General features: G+C 43.9%; 1 protein-coding gene across 8 annotated transcripts in view; it reads left to right on the top strand.

The window, feature by feature from the left end:
- LOC144155851 (uncharacterized) overlaps positions 1-15913 on the top strand; it is a 1021707-nt gene that overhangs the window by 117893 nt on the left and 887901 nt on the right. Inside the window, exon 5 of one of the 8 annotated variants that reach the window (XR_013319659.1) lies at positions 5441-5473. The exons of the other annotated variants lie outside the window; for them this stretch is intronic. The gene's annotated coding sequence lies outside the window, so the exon portion shown is untranslated. Of the gene's footprint in view, positions 1-5440; positions 5474-15913 lie in introns of those variants that run through there. 8 annotated transcript variants of the gene reach the window in all.

Here is a 15913-nt window from a genome sequence, read left to right on the forward strand (position 1 = left end):
GTTTTTTTTTTTTTTAAATTATGCTATGAGGAAAGCTTTGTTTTGAGGTGGCGGATTCAGTTCCAGGCTTCGGGGGCGGAATTCCCGATGGAGATGGAAGCGCGCGGGAAAGAACTGCAGTAGGGAGAGGAAGGGAGCATAAAACAATGCGAGCCTTCGGATTATTGCCACCGCGTGAGGACTTCTGTGCGCCAAACCTGAAAATGCATTTTTTTTTTCAATTTCTTTTGAGAGCGCGCAACACGTAAATCCTACTTGAGTATGGTATCCGTTTCCCAGAGTTGGACGTCCGTGCTTTGCCGAGCATAACGGGAAGATAGGGCGAAAAAACGGTCTAAACAAGCGAACATAGGTGCACTTCCACCGGTCTAGTTGTGCCCAAGCGCGCGCTCGGGCAAGCGTTCGAACGCTTGAAGCGTAGCCGAATCATAGCGGCGAACGGGCGAGGGAGCAGCGAGCAGATGTAGAGCCGCCCGAAAGCAAAATAAAAAGATAAAAAAAGTGGCGCATGCGCTCTACGTGGTTGCCGCTCGCGCGGCGCTCGAGGATCGTCTTACCAGCCTTGTGATGCAACGGCGTCGGTACGAGTAGGGGGAACGCGACAGTACGAATAACGAACAGAATCGAGCGCCAGGTATTTCGGCGTGTTAGGCAACGTCATGCGGTGAAGGCGTGTTTCCTTTTTTCGCTGTGTCTGAAGGTACGTCGGACGTACCCGCAAAATTTCTTAAAGATATACGTCGGACGTACCCGCAAGATTTCTTAAGGATACGTCGGTCGTACCCGCAACATTTTTTAAAGATACTTCGGACGTATCCGCAGACAGGTAGGTAGTAAAACGTTTATTGACTAGAATAATCAACAAAATAAAAGGTGGGCAACGTTCTCGCTTCGGAAGTCCGCCCGTCGCAGCTGCTCGGGTGGTCCGTTGGATCGGCTGCGCTGATGCTGCGAGCTGGTCAGCACGCATTCCCAAATCTCCGGGGTAGGGGAAGGGAGAGAACGGGATGTTGGGGACACAGGCCTAGGAAGACGTGTTGGGTGAATGGGCAGGGACTTGAAAGTCTGGACTCGAAGCGTGAGGGGGAGATGTGGGAGATGATGGTGGAGTTGTAGTACGTGCCGGTTTGTAGTCTGTGCCAGATTCTAGGTTTTTTGACGGGGAGGGTTGGGCGAGTGTGACGGTGTCGGCGGAGCAAGGGGGAGAGGCCGGAGGGGGGTCGTCGTAAGAGCCGAGCCGCCCGACCCTGTAAGAATAATAAAACAATTATGACGTAGCGGTCCCGTTAATTCCACCAACTGTCGCGGCGGTTATTTTCACATATTGGCCGAACCAGTAAACATCGAAAACAGCATAAGCGAACCGCAACTGTACCTTCGGGTGGGGGGTAGGGTCGTGGATTAGTTGGTGGCTTGGAAACGGGGGGGGAAGGGAAGGGGGGGGGGTGGTGCGCGATCGTTCAACCGCCCCCGCTTTGTGAAACCCGTTGCGTAGTTGGCTTTCGTGCTAATCATTTTGGCGCGATATCGCACGCCATCAGTGAGGCGCAAAAAAGCTTCGCTTTAATAATATTTCGCGCGCTTTTTTTTTTGTGATAAGGTAAACAGTGGTGCTGAAATCAATACGGCCTGGATGATATTCAGTGGGTAAAGTTTTTTCTAGGCACGCTCCGTAACTTCATGTTTAGAAAATTTGCTGCAGATACAATACTGAAAAGTTATAATGGGCCGATTAGTTGTTCGATAATTCGAAATAATTCGATTCGTTAGCCAGGCGTTGATCTGAAAATGACGTAACTCTGACCAAACAATGACCGATCACCTTACGTTAGTTTTGTCCTCGAAGGTTTATTTTCGAACTCTTTTTTTTTTTTTTTAATTTAAGCGACTCAGTTTAGGTGACACGTGCGCGCACACAGTTACCGCAGGCGCACTACTCACTTTTGTCGCTGGTAGTACAATTAAAGCAGCAGCAGCAGGCTTCCCCAAGACAGAAATGTAGCATTAATGTGGTGTTGTACACCCTTTCTTACATAAGGTAAAAAAAAAGCGTTCGCTCGTATCCCAAGTTTACGCGCATTCGCGTAATGCTTCACCGCAATACTAGTGTATGTGCAGTGGTGCACCCTTGACAGGGGCAGCGCTCGCCGGCACGTTATGCGTAGGGTTTGTTTTCGGGTTTTATGTTTTTTCTCAATCAGGGGGGAGCGGGGGCTATTTTTCGAACATTCCGAACCTGGTTTTTTCGGGTTAAATCTACAGATGTACTCAGTAATACAATCAGTTTATTTTAAGAGGATACCAAGAGCTTTTTAACTCTTAATGCATTAAAATTGGCGTTAATTTCAAGTTGGTAATCGGGGGGACATCAGGATTTTCTAGAAAACGCTCACCGAAATTTGGCATTTGTTTGAAAATGAATCATTAACGATGACAGTAAAGAGCAGTGATAACGTCTAGGAAATGAAACATTTTATACACAAAAAGCTGGTCATCAATTTTTCACTCATCCTTGTGTACACACATTATCATCTGCTCGTGCAACATGGCGGCCTTCATTTGAGGCCTGTCCGATCGTTGAACATATCTTAACTTGGAGAAAGTTCGTTTGACGACACAGCTTCAATTATAGCTAGGCACAACAATTTCAGTGCAGCACTTGCCAGCTTGGGGGAGCGAGCGGTAGAGTCATGCCTATACTCAATTAGTTCGGAAGCTGTGTTTGTGGGGCTTGCGTCCAGGAAATACTGGTTGAGAACGGTGGACAGTCAGCGCAAGATTCTGCGGATTGCTACTGTGAAAAGGTCCATTCGGGGAGAAATCTGGTTCAACCCGATTCTCCTGAAACATGTTTGGGGTGTAAGGATCGCGAACGACCCTAGTTATGCGTTGCCAACTGTGTGGCTGGGTGGCCCTTGTCCGGAGTACCTACCTCAACCTGCAGGGGCAAATGAATTATAAGTGCGTAATTTTTTCCAGGCGCATGGTGTTCACTACCATTGTGGGGTAGCTTGCTGGTTAAAAAAGAAAAAAAAAATTCAACACCCTTACACTGTCTCAAGAAGGACGAGCAGCGAAGCTGTCGTTTGTTTTACTTCAATCGACGCATCTATGCACGAAACAAAATGAAATTCTTCGTCATTTGCGGTTGAAGGATGAGCATGCTGAATAATATTCTGAATGGAACTGCTGAATATGTTCAAGGACGAAGCATCCAAAGTAATATGCTGAATGGAACTTGGAGTTTTATCCTAGGGGGTCAAACATGGAGCTTTACGTTTCCCTATAGAAGCTCATATTTATTGGGAGAAGACGGGAATTCCACAATATTTGCCACTTCACTATGGACTACGTAATTAAAAATATTACCTGAAACTGGACGTAAAGTTAAAGTCATCTTAGCTTCTAATTATTGTTTAATTTGTTTCAGGATAGTTTGGATCTGTAACAATATACTCCCTGTGTTGAGGACCATGTATTGACAGCAGCAGGATGTTCTGTAGGTTTTGCAACTTAACTGTGAATGAACTAATTGGGATTAGAAAATTAAACTTGGCCTAATGATAGAGTCATCTTAGTGGCCAATTTCAGTATGATTTTTTTAAAGATGCCTCTATTAAAGTGAGGGCTACTGGAGACAGAAAATTTTTTCGTGTCGATGTGACACATAGACGGACGGAGCTTTGCTGCAAAAATGGCTCATTCATCATGGCATCGCATCACCCATTTGCCTTGTAATTAATGGATACTTCGGTTGTTTCTCAGTTGCTTGGGGTACTTATTTCTATTTTTCTCACTCCGTGTTTTTGCCACGCGGCAAATGAAAGGAGGTTCAAAGATGGGAAGAGAGAAAAATAAGAAGAGCAAGAAGGAGTAGAAAGTAGGAAAGCAAGGGTGAGACGGGGTACAAAAATCACAAATAGTCGCCCAGGTGAAAATAGATGTTTTTTTTTTCTAGCTGGATTATTGAACCAGAAATTTCCTCTAGCTAGAAATATTCTAGCTAGAAATAGCAGAATTTCTAGTTGGAAATTCAGTTTCTACTCCATTTATAGCTGATGTGAGATTTACTTCCAGCTAGCATTTGTCAGTCCAGCTAGAAGAAGAAAAAAAACCCCACAAGCTGGAAATAATCGTCTCTAGCTAGACGAAGAATTTTTCTAATTAGAAACTGTCGATTCCAGCTAGAATCTAATATTCTACTCAGAAATGAAGCCGGAAAATTATGATTTCTTGCTAAAAATGCTCTTTCCATTTTGACGGGGGCGGGCAACCGATAACAGTGGTCAAGTCTTCAGGTAGGCATGTAGTCCAGTTACGTGCAGAAAGTTGATTATACCACCAAATACCTGCGAGCCATGTGCTGGTGGTTTTGGGTATATCTGGAAAATTAATTTTGGGGCATAGGCTTTTGTCAGAGTGTTCAAAAGCTGAGTTCGATTGCTTACAGCGTTGTCATTTGCAACTTCTTGGTCAGAACGATACATTATCTACCGAGAGAGACTCGTGGCAGGTGCCGCAGCACATCCTTAAAAACTCGCTAACTTTTGTTTTTGTGTTCAGTGAACTTTTCCTGTGGTGGCAAACAAGGCTCTGCAGTCTGCTGCAGATTGTATAGCGCACTTGAAGTTTGCTTGAAGACCCGCCATGTGACGTCATGGCAGACATCACAAAACACGTGATTTGGTGGGGGAATCAAGATTTTAACTTAGATTGATCAATTTCTCAGTGAATAAAGCATCACTTGCTGGCGGAAAAGCACAGGGCGCTCTATAAAACACCATATCTTTTGAATAGCACAAACTGAGCCTAAGCATTTTGTCTGCATGGCCCTAGCTTTAAGCCTTTCACATTATTCTCTTAAATTAGAATTATGTTGGCCTATTTTCCTGGCCTGACATACGTTGGCTGTTAATCGGTTTATATATTCTTTACTTCCTGTGGACATGAACATAGCATCCACAATGGTACCCTGCAAATCACATGGGCTGCATGGCTACTTAGAAGCAAATATGAGGCTAGCCCCAGCTGAGACTGCCGTCACATTTGCTCCTGTGTTCCCACTAAAAATTATACTTTTAGAAGCATATGAATGTGAAATAGAATGACATCGTGGGTGAATGGAGAAGATTCTATCCTACTGTGGTGCCAAATTCATGATTGTGAGGGTCTGTGATGTACCGCATAATCTGCGGGTTGACCAAAAGAAGTGTGCATATTCTTTCCGTGTCGCCCGCATGACCAATATTTATGTGTTAGAGAACAGGGTGCGTGGGCTGCCCTAGGTTGGTGTGATCATTCTTTTGTTTCCCGGTCCCATGAGCAACAAATGCAAAGCTCATCTTTCAGCCATTTACATGTCACAGTCAGGTTCGACTTTGTTCTTTGTTCGCAGTGGTTTTAGGTTTCCTAAATAAAGGCTATAACTCTGTTTCTACAGAGCTGGCGTTCATGAAGAAGGTGTGGAATCCAAAATAAAGTAGAAGCAAGTATGATGCCCCTGTGTGCCTGTGGTGTCAAACCTGACTTGCTGTGCACTTAATTAACTCAACGAACCGGCATACAGCCCGTTCGTCACATGGCGTCTCGTCATAGGCCGGTTGGTAATAGGCCTGTTCGTAACGGGGAAACATTCGTCATAGGCCCGTTCCACAAATGGAAAAGTTCATATCATATGTGCAACAAAATAAAAGCCCGCGTGTTTAGTTTTTTTTTTTTTGATGTGCAATTCGGTATCAGCGAAGTAGATAAGACGGTTAACAACTAAAAAAAAATTACGCCCACCTCCCCTCGCGGGAACCCTGGTATGATGCGACGCTGAGGGGGGTTCAAGCGCAAGCGGAGAGCGTCGACCGAAAGGCCGCCGGAGAGCGGCACACCGGTTATATGCGCAGCGCGCCTGAAGGAGAGGAGACCGCAGAGAGAGAGAGTACTGCACATGCGCAGCACCGCGCGCAGCGCCGCCCACCGGCGGAGTGAGAGCGCGCTGGGCCGCACACCCGCAGATGTTGAGAGAGAGTGTTCGCTCTCATCTGGGCACGCGCCGGCGCCAGTGCGTCTGCTGCGGCTATTACGCAACACAATCCACTTTAATCAAATCCAAGCCAATCCAATCGAATCCAATCCAATGCTCCTCGCGAGAGTGTTCGCTATCGAAGAGGAGAGGGGGTGAGCAGAGGAGAGTGCGGACGCCGCTGACCACGGACGCACGCAGGAAGGACAGGGCCGCCGACAAGAGATGCTCTCAGCGTCGCATCTAAAAGGGAGGCGAGAAAGGCAGTTAGCACAATAAAAAAAAACCTCTTGGATGAGGAGTCGGGAAGAACTGGCACTTGAAGTGGCACTTTGTTGTGGCCGTTTTGGGTGTGCTTGAGCCCCACAAACATATAGTACGAAACTTTCTTCTGAGAAAAGATTTGGACAATCACGTGGGCTCGGCCTACATGTTTTCTTTTCTTTTCTCCTTTCTGGCGGCCGTACATCCGAGGCATTCAGCAAAAAATGCCAGAGTGGACAGGTAGGATAACATGGTTCTAACAGAAATGTAGATACAAGGTTAACGACCCTAGGCAGAAAAGTGAGGCAGGGACGTAGCAAAATAAAGAAAATATCCTGGAAGAAGTCAATCAATCCATCTATATTTCAAACAGTGATAAGCCAGTACAGCGACGCCAATCGGTTGACAACTTTGTGGGTGGGCAGCCTTCAGGGATACTGCGTTTTGAATCATATAAATTGTATAATATAATAATATAACAATACAATGTAATGTGTTATAAATGATTTTCCACGGGTTCACATGGGCCATTTGCCATTCATTGCTAGTTTGTAGGAAATGGGGGAACTAATTATATAATTAATGGGGTTCAACTGAGTTGTTATTACACTTTCTGTTTAGCAATCATTACACAGAATATGCAAGCAATGCCTTGTCATTGCTTACACACTTTTAAAGAACACCGTGAACTTCAGTTTTCTGCCCCTGTGACAAACTTTCCTAAGTGACAAACTGGCCTATGACGAATGATCCTATGTGACCAACCGGTCTATTACGAACCGGCCTATAGTGAAACGCCATGTGGTACAAACGAGCCTACACCCCTTAATTAACTCAGCAAACCACACGCCCCCATTCAAGGGGCCAGCAACCTGAGAATGCATTTTGAAAATTATGCACTAGAGCAAGGGCACATTTTGGGCTCCTTCAGTGCTGCTATCTACATTAGCGCTGTCTTTGTGGACCTTACCGGTATGCCTGATGCCCGTGCCCCTATGAAAAGGAGTAAAGTTTTCTATCAGTCACTTTGTCTCACATTTTTTAATCGCTTGTATGTCCTTTAGGTTTTATCGATTCGATCAAGCTCTCTGCTAGGGTGCCGCTGTGCCAAAATCGTTTAAAAAGTGATGTCTTGTTCTTAGGGAAGCTATGCTACAGCACTGCATGCATATGTCCTAGTGTGACCATGTTCAAGATGCTTGGCTAACTGTGCATTATCTGACAGAAGGTCAATGCTATATAGCAGCCGCTTGGCTGTACTATCCCACATGCCAATGCACGTCATGCCTCTATTCTACTGTATTCTGCATAGTGCATGTTAGTTTTGCTAGCTTAGAATTAACTTGCCAAATTTGAATTCCTTGTAATGCATATTGTTTCACAATCATTTTACAAGACATGGTCACCGAGCAAAACAAATATTCATGTACACCGGGTAGGGAAATCAAATGCGCAGTGCAAGGCTTACTAGTTGTTCACGATGCTGGAGTAGAAGTGTGGTAGGCTGATTAGAGGAAATGTGGCAGAGAAATTGCGACACAACCTATCCTGCACTACTGCAGAAGCCCTTCCATTTGCAACTCTTCCATGTTCTTGCCGAAGCAGTCAGTCGGCATCCAAACCACCCCCTGCCTGCTTGTCTTTGCCTCTGCTTAGGAGAGCCAACCTTAATGGCTGATCTATTTACTCTAGGGCAGGCCTGGATGGTATTCTGTGAAATTGCTGGAAATACTAAGATGATATATGTGAAATTGCCCAAGGTACCATACATACTCCCATCGGGCCCTCTCCATCATGGAGAGCTGGCTAATTACATCGCTCGCCAAGGCATACCTACCTTGCAATTTAATACCCACGTGACCTGAAATTGTCATAGCCGTTGTTCCTAAAAGACGCAGGAGAGCAGCATCCACCAGAAAATGGCAACACTGGAACCCATGCTGTCTTTGGGTCTTGAATTTGATGAACCAGAAGCAGCCTACCTTTTCTTCGTACCTTTTTTTCTGTTAGTCACTGCAGTGCCCTTCAGTGTTAAGTGGCAAATAACTCATTGTGTTCTTATTCAGTGTTCAGTCTGCAGTATGCCTTGTAATTCAGGCATTGTTTCAGCTCGCGAGCTTGTTTCCGTATGATAGCCATTCTTTTAGGATTGCAAACATAGTTGATGAGGCTGGTACGTCTATGTTTGCCGTTTTAAAAGAAGAGGGCTGGTGCTGTGTCATGGGTAGAAAAGCAAGGCCCCAATCTGGCTTTGTTGCGGCATGGACATCCACTGTTACATGTGGCGCGTAGACCTGGGTGGTCTTCGAACACCTCTGCGTCATCAAGATGGCAAAGCATGCATTGAGTGCACCACTCACTTAGAAGGTGCACACTAAAAACTTGCGGCGGCACCAGTGGAATGACAGCGTTGCCAGGCAGTCGTTGTAAGAGAAATGGAATAGTTGGGTTGTTGAAACACACACAATCTTTTGCTCGCCTCAAGTGTTAGCATAGAGTGCTTCACCATTTCCAATACAGCACGAAAGAATGCAATGCCTCTATTTCGTGAGTTGTACATGCACGTATGCATTATGACTGCACTTGATAGCTTGACCTTTATGCAATGTAACAATATTCTGCGGCTGTTCCTTATAATAAGGGGCCCGTATAGCACTCACAGATGGCACCATTAATGGGCTGTAGCTTTCAAATACTAGTTTTTTATTTACTGGCTTTCTGCGTAACAGAAAAGATTGCTTCTCATATTTTGCAATTTTGTATTATCAGTTTGTTGGCTTATGTTTTGTACTTGTATCTGTGGCTTAGGGTTTCCTGGAGCAACTTATTCACAAGGCTCCTGCTATGTGGATGACTAGTAAATGCAGCAACATTGGAGACATTCTTTTACCACACTTGAAGGAAGCGAGTGAAAGGCCAGATAACGAAGCAGTTTAAATTTTATTTCTACATGTATACGTAGCTAAATGACGAATTGCAAGCAACAAGAAATATTTGTCTAATGAATCGGTCGATGATATGACAAATTGCAAGCAACAAAAAATATTTGCCCAATGAATTGGTCAATGACATTGTTCTTACTATCGACTTGCACTAAGGTGGAAGTAAGACTGTGAAAGAGTTTTTCACTGGTGTCTTCTTGTTGCGTGAGGTGAATTGCTGCACTTTGCTTAGTTGGGGGAGGTCCTTGGACTTTGCTTCATCAGTGAATAACATGGTTTGAACCCTAAGTGAGTGGGAATTCAGGTAATATCAACTCCTATCGGGGTTGGGGAGCAAACATTGCTCAATATAGTTTCATAAAGCTTCCAGGATACAATGAATTTGTATGTATTTACAAGGAATGGCTAAAACATATTGCCCTGAACCATTAAAGCAAAGAATATGGGTTCAGAGATGAATCACAAAGCCTATGCCTCACTTTTTTTGGCGTGTACATGCACCATTCCTAATACCAGGCTTTTTGCATTGATTTTTAAGTCTGTGGTGACATGACTGGGCCACTTGTCACACTATGTAGCAAGTTAAGTGAACAGTACACTGGACTCCTGGTATGTGTGGTCGTGCAGAGTAGACGGGGCTTTACTGCAATGGCACCGTCGTCCTGACGTCACCAATTGTGCTTTCACACTTGACTCAAGGCAGCCGCTTGGCTGTGCCTATCCCACATGCCAATGCACGTGATGCCTCTATCTGTACATGCGTTACACGTGTACGACATTAAATTTTATTAGTTATTTCAAGTCTTGGCCGGGCTGCATGCCCACAGGTGAACACTATACTGTATTTGTTTTTTCCATTTTTTAACCCTTCGGGACATACCTCCGGTGTGATGAGGAAAGTCTTTGGGCTGCCCAAAGATAGAGTGGCAAATTAACGTGCCCTTGTAGAGTAGAATGAAATATGCCATTAAGCCGGGTCGTGGTGCTCTAGGCTATCCTGATGAATACCAGTGCTGTGCTCAAAATGAAGACAGGCCCATTGATTTTGAGTATTAGTGGGTGCCTTCCAGAATCTAAAAGGCAGAATCAACAAAAACAAAATGGAAAGTTTCTTGCTATATTAGGTATTCAGCTTTCTTGCTCATTAGAAAATTTTGTCCCACTCTAAACTATACCACTGGCTTAATCCGCAGCACCGTACAAGTAATGGTTACAAAAGTGGCAGGGAGATCTACACCGGGAGATGCACAATTGTCAGGTTAGGGAGTTTGTTTAGTTACTGGAACCCAATTACTGCTTTAATTGTTTTTGGAATATATGGCAAGAGTATGCAAACTGGTTTTCCCCTGCAATTTGTGTTCAGTCTTTCTCTGGGAAGATTGAACACAAATTCTGAGAATGTCTGTTGGCCATGTGCTTGCTATTGGCATGTGTTGATTGAGCCAGCAATATTGGGCTACTGGATGCAGTGTGGTGCTTACTTTATGGGTTAGTATTTGTAATCCCTTTTAAAGTGCTTGTTCTCAAATGCCACAAGGTTTCACCTGTTGTAAAAGCCATATGGCATATTATATCCAGAACTATACTTCAGGGGTTTGTGGTGATCGAATTACCTGGTTGTGTGATTTCTGGCTGCAGTTGCTGCTTTTATTTAAAGGCGCAAATAAAAAAAACACTACTATGCAAAAGATGTCCCTCAATTTGTGACCTCAAGATGTTGCTTAATTTGCACTGCATCTTGTCAAACATACCACATTACACCAAATTTGACTTTATACTCATGGGTAGGAACCTTTTTGCTACTGAGCCTCTGCATCCATAAGGCAAAGTTCACAGATGGCCATTGTTCCTCATTTCATGAATGAGAGGGGCTGCTTGGTTGTGGCATATTCAGCAATATGTAAGATACACCATATACAAACCAAAGCATGTGCTCTGCAGAAATGGTGGACACTTGTTGCATCATATTCTATGCCCTGCAAAGAAACTTGTCTAGGTGATACTTTTTTTTTTTCGTATGCGTTAGCACAAGTGAACTGCTACTGGAAATGCCGTATGGATATTCTCCTCACCTTGCAGAGAAATTTGCAATAAAAGTTGTCATTTCAAAGTGGGTGTGCTTGAAGTTCAAACGCCACTCCTTACATAAATAAACCATAAAGTGAAAAATGCAAGTTTGGTTCATTCAAAACATTGCCATATCAGAACAGTCATACCAGTGCTAATGTTAAGTGGGATGACTTAAGTGGGAGCCACTGTTGAAACTGCCGCTATGACATCGTAAGGATGAAGTAGTTTTTGTGATTGCTTGTTGAGGAAACAATAAACATGATTATGTATTGATGACTTTTAGTTCCATTTTATCGCACCGTCCCGTATAGTGACGCTGCTGACAGATTTGAAAGTTGATCAATGGTTAGGGATATTTCTTTTGCAAAAATAAATAAATAAATAAACCTTCCTTGAGAGTCTGAAATGAAATTGAGCGAAGTTACGCATTACTTGGCTCATGTTGGTGAAAAACATGCCCTCCCAAGGTTTTTTAAACCGAAAAACGCAGGAACTTGTCGTCAAAATTCCCATTGGTTCTGAAAGTGGGTATGTGCAATCGCCAGATGTCCACTTTGTTTGTAACGCATCAGGTGGCTGAAGGAAAAAGAGTGCTAATGAAAAGGTCGAATATAACCAGGCAATCTGGTGACGCAGTAGAAAGATCGAGGAGGGGGCACATGGGGGTACACTTTGAGCTTTAATGTCGTCAACCAGTATGGGCAGCTTGACATACATTGAGGTTGACGTTGTTTGGCACATTTCTATGATCAGTGTTAACTTTGTCTGACATTATATACGCCTAACAAAGGTGATTGGTCAAGGCTTTAGTGAAGTCATAGTAGCGGAGAGACAAAAAAAAAGTGTGAAGGAAACAGCTAGGGTGAAGGAAAACTAGGCGATGATGAAAATATCCAAATGTGGGCCATTTGTCTTCATGTTTTCTGTGACCATACTAGATCAATAACTTTCTTAACAGCACAAAACTGAGCAATGAGACGTGTGGTATGTAGAAAAAACTCAAATGATTCAATACATTGTATTGCGTACCTTCAAACTTCCAAAATTTTTAGACACCAGTAGCAATGCAATATGGAAATGCTAAAAATGGAGTGATCATCGTGCTAACTGCATGTATTCAAGTGGGTTTTAATCAAATGTAATAAGCATCATTGCAATCATAGTCGTGGTTTTGGCTACAACTCTGCTCGGCGGCTGTCAATCACACAAAACAAATTCTGTGACACTGTCCTCCCGGTGAGGGCAGGTGTCTGAACACAAGGCTCAGAGAACAAAATAACAATGTCTACAAAAGTGTGAGAGGGCACTTAGGCATACACTGCCAAGACCGCAAGGGAACCACCAGAAAATGCATTCCGAAATTGTCGAATGCCAAGTCATTCAGCGTCATTGTGACCAGGTGATAAGGGAAATTGTGGAGGCTGCAGAAATCGCAAGGCTAGGCGAAGATTGCGTCAGCGCTCCTTCCACAGCCCTGTCCACAAATGAACTTGATTATCTACACGTGGGGGCACTATGGCTAGACAGGATACTGGTAAACTTTCACAGGAGACGAAAGATCTAATCAGGAAACGGCAAACCATGAGAATCTCTACCGCAGCTGACAGAATAGAACTAGCCGAGCTGTCCAAGTTAATCAATAAGCGTAAGACAGCTGACATACGGAAGTATAATATGGAGAGGATCGAATACGCTGTAAAGAACGGAGGTCGCCTGAAAGCAGTGAAGAGACGTCTTGGCGTGGGGAAAAATCAGATGTATGCACTTAAGGATAAGCAAGGCAATGTCATCACAAATAGGGATAAAATAGTCACAGTGGCCGAGGAGTTCTATAGGGATCTGTACAGTAGCAGGGACATACAGGATAATGCCGAACGAGACAGTAGTTCAGAGGAGATAGACATCCCACCAGTAACGACCGAAGAAGTAAGGAAGGCTTTGAAAGAAATGAAAGGGGGCAAAGCACCTGGTGAGGATCAGATAACAGCAGACCTCTTGAAGGATGGCGGAGAAATTGTACTTGAAAAACTGGCAAACCTGTATACGCAATGCCTAATGACCGCAATGGTACCGGAATCTTGGAAGAACGCGAACATCATCCTAATCCATAAGAAAGGTGACATGAAGGACTTGAAAAACTATAGGCCGATCAGCTTACTGTCAGTCGTCTACAAGGTATTTACCAAGGTAATCGCTAACCGAATCTCTGGAACCTTAGATTTCAGTCAACCTAAAGAACAAGCAGGGTTCCGTAAAGGTTATTCAACAATGGACCATATTCACACGATCAATCAGGTGATAGAAAAGTGCGCTGAGTATACTGAACCCCTATATATAGCCTTCATAGATTATGAGAAAGCATTTGACTAGGTCGAAACCCTAGCGGTCATTCAGGCATTACGGAACCAGGGGGTAGATGAGCATTATGTAAGAATACTAGAGGATATCTACAACGGGTCTACAGCTACCATCATCCTCCATAGGGAGAGCAGAAAAATACCTATAAGGAAGGGTGTCAGACAAGGAGACACAATCTCTCCAATGTTATTCACAGCATGCTTACAAGAAGTATTCAGAACATTGGATTGGGAACGGGCGGGAGTAAGGGTTAATGGAGAATACCTCAGTAACCTCAGATTTGCTGATGACGTTGCCTTGTTAAGTAACTCGGGGGACGAATTGCAAAGCATGCTTTCCGCACTGGGCGAACAGAGTAGAACCGTGGGCCTGAAAATTACTATGCAGAAAACTAAAGTAATGATCAATAACCTCGGGACAGCACAGCAGTTTGAGATAGGTGGCGAGGCAGTGGAAGTGGTAAGCGAATATATCTACTTAGGCCAAGTTGTGACCCCAGATCCCAACCACGAGGCAGAGATAATTAGAAGGATCAGAATGGGGTGGGGTGCATATGGCAGACATTCTCAGATAATGAATAGCAACCTACCATTGTCGCTGAAGAAGAAAGTATATGACAGCTGCATCTTACCGGTACTCACCTATGGGGCAGAAACTTGGAGGCTCACTAAGAGGGTTCAACTTAAATTGAGAACGACTCAGCAGGCAATGCAGCGGAAAATGATAGGTGTAACATTAAAGGAGCCATGAAGACAAAATACAAGTTGGGCTTATTAGAAAGACTGCTTAGTCCCGATAACAATGATACGAATATCATCGCAATCTTCGAACAAATAACGGAGATATTAAAGAAAACGTGTGGAGCAGTCGCGACCCCCTAGCCAATTTCCCGCAACTTTTCTATGACGGCACGGAACCTTGTTTGCGCGATTGGCGGCCGCCTAAGTGACCTGTCGCGATGACACATGACTCGACGTCTGTGATGGGGCCTCTAGTTTCATTTGACCGCATCACTTCAATGCTAACGTGCAGTTAACGCACTGAAAATTATGTTTTATTGTTGGCCCGTATGACGTCATGCTTGCTCATAACACGTCACTGTGGCGCAAAATTTGAAAGTTTTTAAATACTTCTTGCTTTTGTTTCGTTAAAAAAACATCTTTTGGGGCTGTAATGGAGCTGAGTGAGATATTGAATCCTAGTTCTTTCAAATTAAACGAAGTTGTATTTTCTCTTCATGGCTCCTTTAAGGGACAAGAAGAGAGCGGAGTGGGTCAGGTAGCAAACTGGTGTTAAAGACATATTAGTAGAAATTAAGAAGAAGAAATGGACGTGGGCAGGGCATGTAATGCGAAGGCAAGATAACCGCTGGTCATTAAGGGTAACAGAGTGGATCCCTAGAGAAGGCAAGCGTTGCAGGGGGTGGCAGAAAGTTAGATGGGCAGATGGGATCAAGAAGTTTGCGGGGATAAATTGGTCACAGTTGGCACAGGACCGAGATAATTGGAGAATAATGGGAGAGGCCTTTGCCCTGCAGTGGGCGTAGATAGGCTGGTGATGATGATGATGATGATGATCTACACGTGCGAAACGACGCAGCATAGCTAGCCATCTCAATGTACACACGCGAGCTTAGTGCGAGGGGGGTGGTAATCATTTTGTGGTTTGTTTTGCATATCATGTTTCTGGCACAGTTGATATAGATTACTTATCGGGACGAATGTTTTATCGTAGGTGTGTGCATGTGTGTTTATAAATATGACATGTTTTTGTAATAAAAGTTCAGTTGGAAAAGCACTCGTCCTGTGTGCCTCAGCTTAAGTCCTTGTTTATGTTGCGCTGTATTGTTAAGATGGATCACCAATTAGCCCAATACTACTCTGCTTTTCCACCACTCAGGTGCACATTTAGAACTCTGTGCAAAACTTGCAAAGGCATTTTATTGGGCGAATTTCATACAAAACAGCCTGTGCCAAAATCAAGCAGCACACTAAAGGTAGACAACACATTTTTAATACCACAAATAAAAGTTTCTTATAGCTTCACGCAGGAGTTATGCTTCTGTTTCTGACAATAAATTCCACTAGCAGAAGCAGAAGTGGACTTTCACATAAAAAAATTCAAAAGGTAGCACGTTATGTACAGAAAGATACGAATCGTCTCTTTACACCAGAAATGAGCCATGCACCTGAATAATTCAGTTACAAAAAAGGGCAGCATAAATTCTATGCAAGTTATGGCACGAAGACTGAGGTCTGAAAGTGCT

This window comes from Haemaphysalis longicornis, unplaced genomic scaffold (genome assembly GCF_048455015.1).
Source record: "Haemaphysalis longicornis isolate Haplotype H1 unplaced genomic scaffold, Haemaphysalis longicornis Haplotype H1 scaffold_1, whole genome shotgun sequence".
In the NCBI taxonomy this organism is placed as follows: Eukaryota; Metazoa; Arthropoda; class Arachnida; order Ixodida; family Ixodidae; genus Haemaphysalis; species Haemaphysalis longicornis.